The 10,176-nt window shown below is 37.7% G+C and overlaps 1 long non-coding RNA gene across 2 annotated transcripts; it reads right to left on the bottom strand.

The window, feature by feature from the left end:
- Nucleotides 1–3,957: 3,957 nt before the first annotated feature.
- Nucleotides 3,958–9,694, bottom strand: LOC125246015. 2 transcript variants are annotated; one of them, XR_007179676.1, is made up of 5 exons: nt 9,303–9,694; nt 6,237–6,328; nt 5,992–6,144; nt 5,355–5,494; nt 3,958–5,239 (listed from the first exon to the last, which is right to left on the bottom strand). It is a non-coding gene; the product is annotated as an uncharacterized LOC125246015 (long non-coding RNA). The 2 variants fall into 2 exon arrangements; XR_007179675.1 differs by having other exon boundaries at nt 5,992–6,328.
- Between the last annotated feature and the right edge of the window lie 482 nt (nt 9,695–10,176).

Genomic DNA, 10,176 nt, shown 5'->3' with positions numbered 1-10,176 from the left:
CCACTCCAGCCCATCCTATTGGAAATGGTCAATGTGAGCGCTTTAATCGCACCCTGCACAATTTACTGCGCACTCTACCGCCTGGTAAGAAGAAAAACTGGGCAGCATATCTCCCTCAAGTGGTTTTCTCCTATAATACTACCCCACACCAGTCTACAAACCAATCCCCATACTACTTAATGTTTGGGCAAGATCCACAATTGCCTGTTGACTTCCTTTTGGGTAGGATTGAGGCTCCAACTCAAGGTAGTGTTCATGACTGGATTTATGACCATCAGTCTAGACTTCAAGTGGCCTTTGATGGGGCTAGAAGTCACCTGAAGGCTGCAGCAGACGGGAGAAAAGAGCGACATGATCGGAGAGTACAGGATGAACCTCTTTGTCAAGGTCAGTTGGTGTATTTGCGGGACCTTTGTGTTCGAGGCCGGGCAAAGATTCAAGATTGTTGGAGCTCCGTGGTTTATAAAGTGCTGCGAGCCCCTACACCTGGTGGGTCTGTGTACACTATTGCCCCTGTTGATGAACTGGAAAAAGTTAGACACGTGCATCGTACCCTGTTAAGAGCTCAACCATCTGGGCAGAATTTTACAGAGCCTTTTAACTCCCCTTCAGAATTTGATCAAGCTTCAGTGGAATCTGGAGACCTATCGGATGATGATATGTGTTTGCTGGTGTCTTCAGAGCAAGAAATTTCCCTTCCAGTTATAGTACCAAGTGGTTGTCCACCTCTGCTGCCTCCTACTCATGCTTCATCTTTGCCCCACAGCCCTGAGGGCATCTCCATGTTATCTAGTAGTGTCCCTGTTCCTGACCCGCTTCTAAGCCATGATTCCTTGCCTAGTGACGTTTCAGTGGCATCAGAGGGCATAGGTCCTACTGTAAGAGTACCGTTACGTCGGACTACACGAACAACTGCAGGCTACCATTCCAATGTCCATCACTTGCCAGAGACAGTGGGGGGTAGAGGGGGTATTGTGAACTCTCAGATAACTGTAACTAATAATGTTTCCACCCTTTTTAGGCTTTGGAGTTAACATCGTCGGGTCGACGAATTTAAAACCAGGGGGTAGAATGTGACAGGTTGAGCTTTCTTTCAGTTTTCTTTAATGGTGTATACTTCACCCTAGTGGGCGTGTCCCCGGAGTTGGAGCTGTGTTCTGTTATGGAGCACACCTGTGCGGTGTAATCAGCGACGCGTGTTAGTGGCTTTATAAAAAGCAGGTTTATATGGCGTTGTGATTCCTCTGTGTGTTGTGGGCAGAAAAGGTCTTATGGCTTATTTCCTGTTGCTTTTCCCTGGTGAGTCGCTCGATTTGTTGTTTTTTTCATAGTTGCAGATTTTAGTCTAAATACACGTTTGTTATCAGGGATGTGTGTGTGTGTGAGGTGACGATCGAGCGCAGGTAGCAAGGTTACAGTAGTCTGAGTCCCGCTTGGGAGGTAAGATACTTTCCTCGTGGGTTCTTTCTTTGTAAGGGGAAATCATTAACTCTTTTACTATTTGTTTGTTTTGTTTTTCAGGTGCGGCCTAAGAGCGCTAGCTGCTGTTTGTAGCTGCTGTTTGTAGCTGCTTGAAATACTTGTTAGAATGTACTTGTTTGATGAACTTGTTTGAGAGACGTTTGATACACCTGCTTCTATATATTTTTATATCTGTTTGATTATACGCGTTTCCACTGGTTTTCATATAACCGTTTTATGTTCCCGTTTTTTATCGAGGATACAACTGGCTGTAGACGTCGCGGTCTTGCGCCGCTTATTTGAACTGCTTTTAAAGATTATTCTGCCCAATTTATCTGTATGACCAGTTGGAACCAGTGTTGAAAGCTTTCGTCCTCATTGCAAGTATATTAACCTGCTTTGTATTCTTCTCTTTCTGTGAAGCAGTTCGAGTTATTGTACAATATTAATTGTGATTTATTTTTTTGCATTTATTGTATCTTTTTTTACTTCTCTTATTTTTTGTATCAGTAATGTTTGCCCTGTGTTTATTTGCATTATTTGAGGAGCTGTAATATTGAGATTTAACGGAAGGGGGGAGAATTTCTTTTCTTTTTTTTGGGTTTGTTTTTGTATTTGTTTTCACTTATTTTTAATGATTGTGATGCACTGATTGCGGTGGTTTGTGTCCCTTCTGTGAAACTCATACTAGTTCCACAATAACTGAGTAAATAACTGGTCAACTGCTGAAGAGATTCTCATTTTTAAGAAGATTTTATAGTTGTTGTTTTTGTGAAATAAATTAATGTTATATTTGTAGAAAGTCACGTCTCTGTCTTTAATTCCTACCGAACCGGCAGGGTCCTTCATTTTTTTGTAATTCCTTTTGGTTGAATTTCTTTTTTTTTTGGTATAACTATTTTATTCCTGGGTAGATCGCCTAGGTGGCGTAGTCGGGGTTGCCGTTACTTATAGCCAAAGGTTACACACAGACCCAGGATATCCCACGAAGACATCAAGGAATTTCCCCCGGTGATCAGTGATGGCCTGGAGCTGGATGGAATGAAACAGCTTCCTGTTGTAGTAGCAGTGGGAGTTATTTGCTGGAGGTTTAATCCGGACTTGACAGCCGTCTATAGCACCAACGGCTCTGCTGAAAGCTGGTGACCCAGGCAGCTGTGCAAATCCTGCTCCCACTGCCTCCAGGTCATCTCTGGTCGGAAAGCAAATCACCCTCCTCAAAATTCCCACGATTGCCTGGCTCACTCTGTGCACAATGTCATACACAGAGGACTTGGGGATATCAAAGGTCTGTGAAACCACCCTGTAGGATGCTGCATGGGCAAGCCAGTAGAGGAAGACAAGCACCTCGATGTCCCTCTCCCATCCATGGTCAGATTCCAGCCTGAGTGCACCAATGAGGGACATGATGGATGGCAAAGACAGGCGAAGGTGGGCACGGTGGACAGCTGCTTCATTGAAATAAAGCTGCAGTATTGGCACAGCTCTGTTGAGATGGCAGTAGGATGTGGGGTTGTCTGCCTGTAAATATGATATAGCTTGTTAGAATAATACATTTGAATAAAGATTTGTTTCATGTGTTGTTGACTTGTATTTATTTGTTTTATTCATTTGTTTATGTTCATCTTGTTTTCAGTTAGTGCATGAATTAAAATAATTATATTTAATTCATTTTTTTAACTGAAAATTGATGTATTCACATTGGCTGCATGTGTGTACTATTCATGCATAAAATGTCATGACAATTAAACTTACATTTTGCTTATTTTACACAAATATATCATTTCAGTAAGAAAATATGTAATGTAATTACGTATTGGTCAGCATTTAGCCTATCAATATTATAGTGCAATCATTCAGGGCTAATGTTAATTTTAGCAATTCGTACTTACAGTTTTAGAGTACAAAATCAGTTTTCTCCAAAGGCGAGATCTTCGAGCGGCTGCCCAACGTCTCCTTGTTTCAAACATTTTAATTGCAAACATTTTGGCAGATGTTGCAGAAACCGTACAAGGTTTTTTATTGTTGTCCAGCTACTGATGAAATCAATCAGGTGTTAGTGCACCTGTCGGTCATATCTTTTAAATTGTTGCGCTTGTGATAACGTCATAGGTCACATGATGACGTCAACATGGCGGATTATATCCGGATCTCGCATACTCAATGAGATTTGGCTGTTAAGTACTTGCTCGTTAAGTAAGTACTTAATGAAATTAAGTACCTACTCATTGAGTAGGCGGTTTCTGACACAGCCACTGTGTTTCTTAGCCAAGCCTGGGTGCCTGCTGAACAGTCCCTCAGACTATAAGATACTGGCTGCGTCCGAAACCGCCTACTCAATGAGTAGGTACTTAATTTCAATAAGTACTTACTTAACAAGCGCCAAAAGAGTAGGTACTTAACAGCCAAATCTCGTTGAGTATGCGAGATCCGAAAATAATCCGCCATGTTGACGTTATCACAAGCGCAACAACTTAAAAGAGTGACAGGTTTAATTCTTCTATCTGTTATTATCTTGATATTGATTAAACTGCTTATTTTGTGGTCTTGTTGAAGAAACAGCTGCCAGTAATTTTGTAATTGTAGTAGGCTACAACTAATATATTTTGGGTTAATTTAAAGTTCTTATATTTTTATAATGCGAGTTTATTTTTTGTTACAAATACCCAAATTCGTGTGAATATGTTATTAATTTCTTTATTTTATATGCAAAAATGCCCATCCACAAGCATAAATCAAATTTTTTTCCACATTTTCTTGTTGAATTGGCTCATAACTCAGGCTTACAAATAATAAATAAATACTTTTATGCATTATGATGTATTCAAAATATAAATATCATGCTTTATGTGTGTTTGTATATAATTTCAAACGATGATGTATACAAACACGTTTTTTTTTTTATTATTATTGTTCATTGTTAAAGATACAACTGGTATTTTCCCTGATCTTGTATGTAATTATAGGTCCTGCAATAAAATAAAGATATGAGTGACAGTTGCACTAACACCTCACAGCACCAGTAACTCATCAACCCTACCTAGTGCGGTTTTCCTCAGTGTTAGCAATGTCTGCACAAAGAAGACATCAGCAGCTGCTCGAAGATCTCGCCTTTGGAGAAAACTGATTTTATACTCCAAAAATGTAAGTATAAACTACTTAATTTAGATTACCCCAGAATGAACTGCTTTGCTAGCACACCCCAACATTAACCATAAACCAAAACTTAATTATATTACTTTTCATATTACTTCTTTAGTAAAACAAGCAAAATGTAATGTTTTGTTATATGACAGCTGTGCATGAACACACACTAGACAAATACAGCTGATGTGATACATCTCCATTTACAGTCAATGAAAGCATGAAGTAATAAAATATATAAATTTACTGATAATAGCATAATTAAAGTAAAGAATTAATAAAAGTAATAATGACAATAAATAAATAAATGCATGTACAAGTCAACAACACACGAAACAAAGCTTTATTCAAATGTATTGATCTAACAATCACGTATTTACAGTCCTACTGCCATCTCACACAGCTGTGCCAATTCTGCAGCTTTATTCTGATGAAGCAGCTGATGAACACCTTCATCCATCATGTCCCTCACTGCTGCTCTTCTCAATGGAGACATCGTTGATCCTGAGGATGAGGAAGATGATGATGGACCTCTGAACCCCACAACCTTAAAGCAGGAGTGGGAGAAGATGTGCGGGACAATATGGCTCTGCTGTGTCTGATCCAAACATCCATGTGCTCTCCATCAGCATGACTGAATAAACAGATGAAAACTTTTTACACTTCATTCATGTCAGCATTCAGTTTCTTGCCATACTTCATTTCATATTTTTACAATTACATGATAATTTCTGTCATAGCTTCATTACTTTTGTGGTGTGGTGGGTTAAACCACTGAGCTGGTCAGCAGAAGGTTTGCTGGTTCGATCTCTGCAGCGTCTCCACCAGTGTGTGCTTGATCCAGACACTTTACTCCAGGTTACTCCAGGTTGCTCCAACGGGATCATCCCTGTAATAAGAGCACAGTTAGTCACTTTGGATAACAGCATCTGCCAAATGTAAATTCGATTTTTTTTAAAATCCTTTTTTGTTAGTGTTTCGAGCTCAAATGCTAATTCAAGCTGTTTATTTCTTAAAGTTTACTTTTTCAAGGTACTACTATAATATAAATTCATACATACATTTCATACATATTTCTATTTGGGGGCATAAAGGGTTAGTTCACCCAAACAAATAAATTCAGTCATTATTCACTTGCCTTCATGCTGTTCAATCCCTGTGTTCATTTTTTTTTTTTTTTCCCTGAACACAAAAGTTGATTTTGATCAAGTTTGTCCAGCTAGTTTCTACAATATCAGTCAATGGAGCCTGACTTCCAGAAGCTTCATGACATTATTTGATGATGCTTTTGAAGCTCCAGTGTATGAACAGAAACGAGCAGAACAAACTTGACCAGAATCACATCATCACTGTTTGGTCTTTGTCTAGCTCTGGCTCTGGACTCACTGAGGATGAAGAAATCACATCAACATCAGTCCAGATGAGGCAGTAAGGGCAGGAGGAGTGATGGAGGGTCTCGTCCATGACACTGAACCATTCCCAGGATCTGCTGTGGTTCTCCATCCTCACTGCTCACACCCGTCTGAGGACATTCACATCCTACAATAATGCACAAATATAATACAAAAGCAGTCATTTTAGCAGCACAATGTCATCTGATTTCTGTAATAGAAGTAACAAAATGATCTTACTTTATATTTTTGTTTCAGGTTTTCCTTTTTCTTTTTTTTTCCACAAATGCCACTGTCATCTTTCCTCACAGGTCCTGCTCCAACACAAAGCTCTGCAACAAATGCACAGACATCAAGAATCAGAAAAGTACTGCAATAACTCTGTTTGAAATTGCAATAAAATAAAATACACTACAACTTAAGATTTAAATAGACTTTGTATTCATTTCTGTCCCTGTAACATCAGACAAGATTCAAGTTTCCTCTGAGATTTATGTGCTCAAATCTACATTCACATGTTGATGTAGTTGAAGATTTGTTTTAACTCACTTTTTATCCAACACAAATGTTCCTTGTTTTATTAACAGTACTAACGGACAAATAAAATAGATAACTTATGTCTGTCTAGTTAAGTGTACATTTGTTTATTTATTTACTTGCATTCATGTAATGTAAACAGTGTTGACAACAGTGAATTCTACATAATAGCACACAGGGCTGGGGAGTAACGAAATACATGTAACGACGTTACGTATTTAAAATACAAAATTTGAGTAACTGTATTTCGTTACAGTTACATTTTAAATAGATAGTAATCAAATTACAGTTACATTCAAAAAGTATTTTAGATTACCAAAGTGATTACTTTGAATTTTAATGTCATTTATGTCATTTAATAAGCTATTAACGTAAGCTGTTTGAGGATTTTTAACCAACGAGCCAATGTTGATGATTCTCCGACTCTGTTTAAAAAAAAACGCGCGCAGCCTGTTCAGTATTAGTAACCTGCAGAGTCATCAGACATGAGATCGCATGCAAAAAATGGACGGGAAAACAGGGCATAACGCATTTCTCTAGTGGAAATTCAGTTTTACTAAATAAACATGACAAAGGACGTACAGTGCAATGCAAGCTATGTCTACCTGCAACAAAACTTCTATCGGCTTCAAAGGATTCAACATCTAATCTGAAAAAGCATCTTGAGGTAGGCCTAAGCTGTTCTTGGTCTTCGAAAATGTTATTTTACTTATTTACTCCTTATTTTCCTATTTACTCGTACGTTGAGCTTTGTATGGTTAGTATTAGCCTAATATGTATAATAATTTATTAGGTCTTTGAAAAATAACACAAAATCCTCATAAAATTAACATCCACTTAATCATATACGTTAAATAATGTTTTATAAAGCCAGTTTCTTGGTGTACTTTACAGACAAACTTTAAATCTTTAATAATTAAATCCAAATGTTTAGTTATTATGGCGCGTGTGCGAGTTCATGATCAAAAATAGATGCAGTAGTCCACTGGTCATAAATCCAAAAGTTTTTTAGTTTTATTTTGGTCTATCTTTATTCCGGGCTTGCAAACAAACTGCTTTGTAATAATTTCCCAAAATGTCAGGAAATATTTACTAAGCCTGTCAACAGGACGTTAACACAGGCACATGCTGAATACAGACACAAAGAGGAGAACAGACGCGCCACAGAGAAAATACTGCAGCATGCACAAGCTCACTGCTCGCGAAATATAGGAAGATTAATATAAATGTTAAATTGGGGTTGATATGAATGTATCTCTGAAGGGAACTGTCTTCAGAAAAGTTTTGATGGCTTTTCCTTTCCTATCTCCAGCGCAGCCTGCATTGTGTATAGTGGTAACCATGGAAACGCTATATCGCTGCTGTTCCATAAGCGCCACCTACTGTCAGAGAGTGAATTTGCATTTCATTCAGTCCGTCTGCTGATTTTGTTTTGTAATGTAGCATAATTTCACAAAGCTAAAGTCAGACCATGCTGTTAATCTTGAAATTATACAATAATTTAAATGAAAAACAACTGCTCATGCTCATGTTCATAACATCTTTGTTGGGACTGTGATAAAAATCCAGTGTTTGCCTCTAATATCAAAGAGCTACACATATTTTTTTTAAACAAATAAACAACAAATAAATTTGCTTTAAAAAAATATGCAACCAGTATCAGAATCAGCCAGTTTGCTTCTATTGGCCATGAAAAATAAAAATAGGTGCATCACTAATAACAATAGTAAAAAAAATAAATAGGATTATTTAAAAAATCGTTTTTTTGTTTTGTTTTGTTTTTCCGCTGTTTGTTGTTTATATGGTTAATATAATATAATAATGATGGAGAGATGCAAAACACTGTTGAGAAACCGTAGGTGAGTCAGCTTTGAATACAGGCCTTCTCTCGAGATTATTGGGTAGATCATTTAATTTTCTTTATAAACATTGTAAATGTTACAAACAAACTTTGTTAATAAAACCATTAAACCACTGTCAATTCGACTCTATACACCTATAAAACAACCTATATTTTTAACAATATTTTATTGTTGTTATTTAATATTTTGTTATCCCTCTGATGCACATCTTAACAATTATAATTAAGGAATGATATATCAATAGTAATTAAATATGGATGTGATGTAAAAAGAAACAAATATTTTCCTAATTTGTTTATCAAGATATTGAAATTCTTTACCAACACATAGGTAATGTCTAATAAACTGCAGATATATATTTTGTAACTGATGTTAAAAATACAATTTAGTGGAAAACCAAATCCTGGTGGCTAGAGGTCATGTTTATTTACAGGTTGTAAACGTAAAACAGAACATCAAGTTAATATGGTCCTTTAAGTATTTCAAAGTATTTAGATTAAGTTACTAAACTTGAGTAATGTAACGAAATACGTTACAGATTACTTTTTAAAGCATGTATTTTGTAATCTGTAGTGGAATACATTATAAAAGTAACCTACCCAGCCCTGATAGCACATACACATGACTCATTGAACATAATCCATCATGCATAAGTCATAATACTTTATATATTCTTAATATTTTCCTGTCAAAGGTTAAATAAACATTTAGTAAGCATCTTTAAGATGTATCCTCTTCGGAGAATTAAGTTATGTGTGTTTACTAGAGCTCCCTGTTATCTAAATCGTGTTTTACAGTAAAATCACAATAGTGTCTAGCATCTTTACACATTCAGCAGTTTACTCTACAGTAGTTCAACAAATGTGACTTTAACATAAGAACCGTGTATTTGGTTTTCAATACTCACATTTGACAGCATCCGCGTCGCTTTTCTCCTCCGTGTTTGATCATGACGTATCCTCTCCCGTGGCCTCCTGGGATAGAAAAGTATCTATCGAGGAATACTTCAGAATCTGGGCGGAAGTAGTAGGCCATCCGGGAACCTCTCGACTACTCATTTATGATTACTGAGGTCTCTGACATACTTATTCGCTCGCCTACTGATTTTCCCCTATTATATAGTAGGTAAGTAGGCGGTTTCGGACGCACTTTAAGTAGGCGCACGGCCGAATCTCGCGAGAATTATTACGTCACCCAGGTAATTTTCGCCTACTCTTTTTGCTTCTGACATACTTATTCGCTCGCCTACTGCTTTTCCCCTACTAAATAGTAGAGAAGTAGGCGGTTTCGGACGCAGCCACTGACTGGTTCTCTAGGCGCTCCTTATATACTTCTGGGTCACGCAATGATGACGTCATAGGCTGTCGCTGGCCAATAGGGTTGTCATGATTTGATAACTGTTTTAAGACACGGGTTCATGCAGAGGCGTTCAGGCTTAGGGCAAGCATAGGACCAGCACTTGATCAGCATAAACCAGCTCAAACTAGCATACCAGCTTCAAAACCTACCTTACCAGCATTTGCTGTTTTTTTCAGCAGGGCGGGGTTTGGACATTTGAGCTGTGACACTTACTGTGTCTGAAATGTACATTCTTATAGGTGTGTGCGATTTTGATCAAGGTCACCATGATCTGCTTTTGAAGAAATGTTGTATCATGCTATATCGCTCTCTGTCGGTTGCAGTCCTGGTGCCTCTGTCTCAACATACTGTCACCAGTTTTCAGCATGACATTTTGTGTCATGTGTTTTCTGTAGGTCACTCTCATCTCTGATGGACTCTCT

Source organism: Megalobrama amblycephala, linkage group LG1 (genome assembly GCF_018812025.1).
Source record: "Megalobrama amblycephala isolate DHTTF-2021 linkage group LG1, ASM1881202v1, whole genome shotgun sequence".
In the NCBI taxonomy this organism is placed as follows: Eukaryota; Metazoa; Chordata; class Actinopteri; order Cypriniformes; family Xenocyprididae; genus Megalobrama; species Megalobrama amblycephala.
The sequence above is the reverse complement of the archived record's forward strand: the minus strand, read 5'-3'. Positions and strand labels throughout refer to the sequence as shown.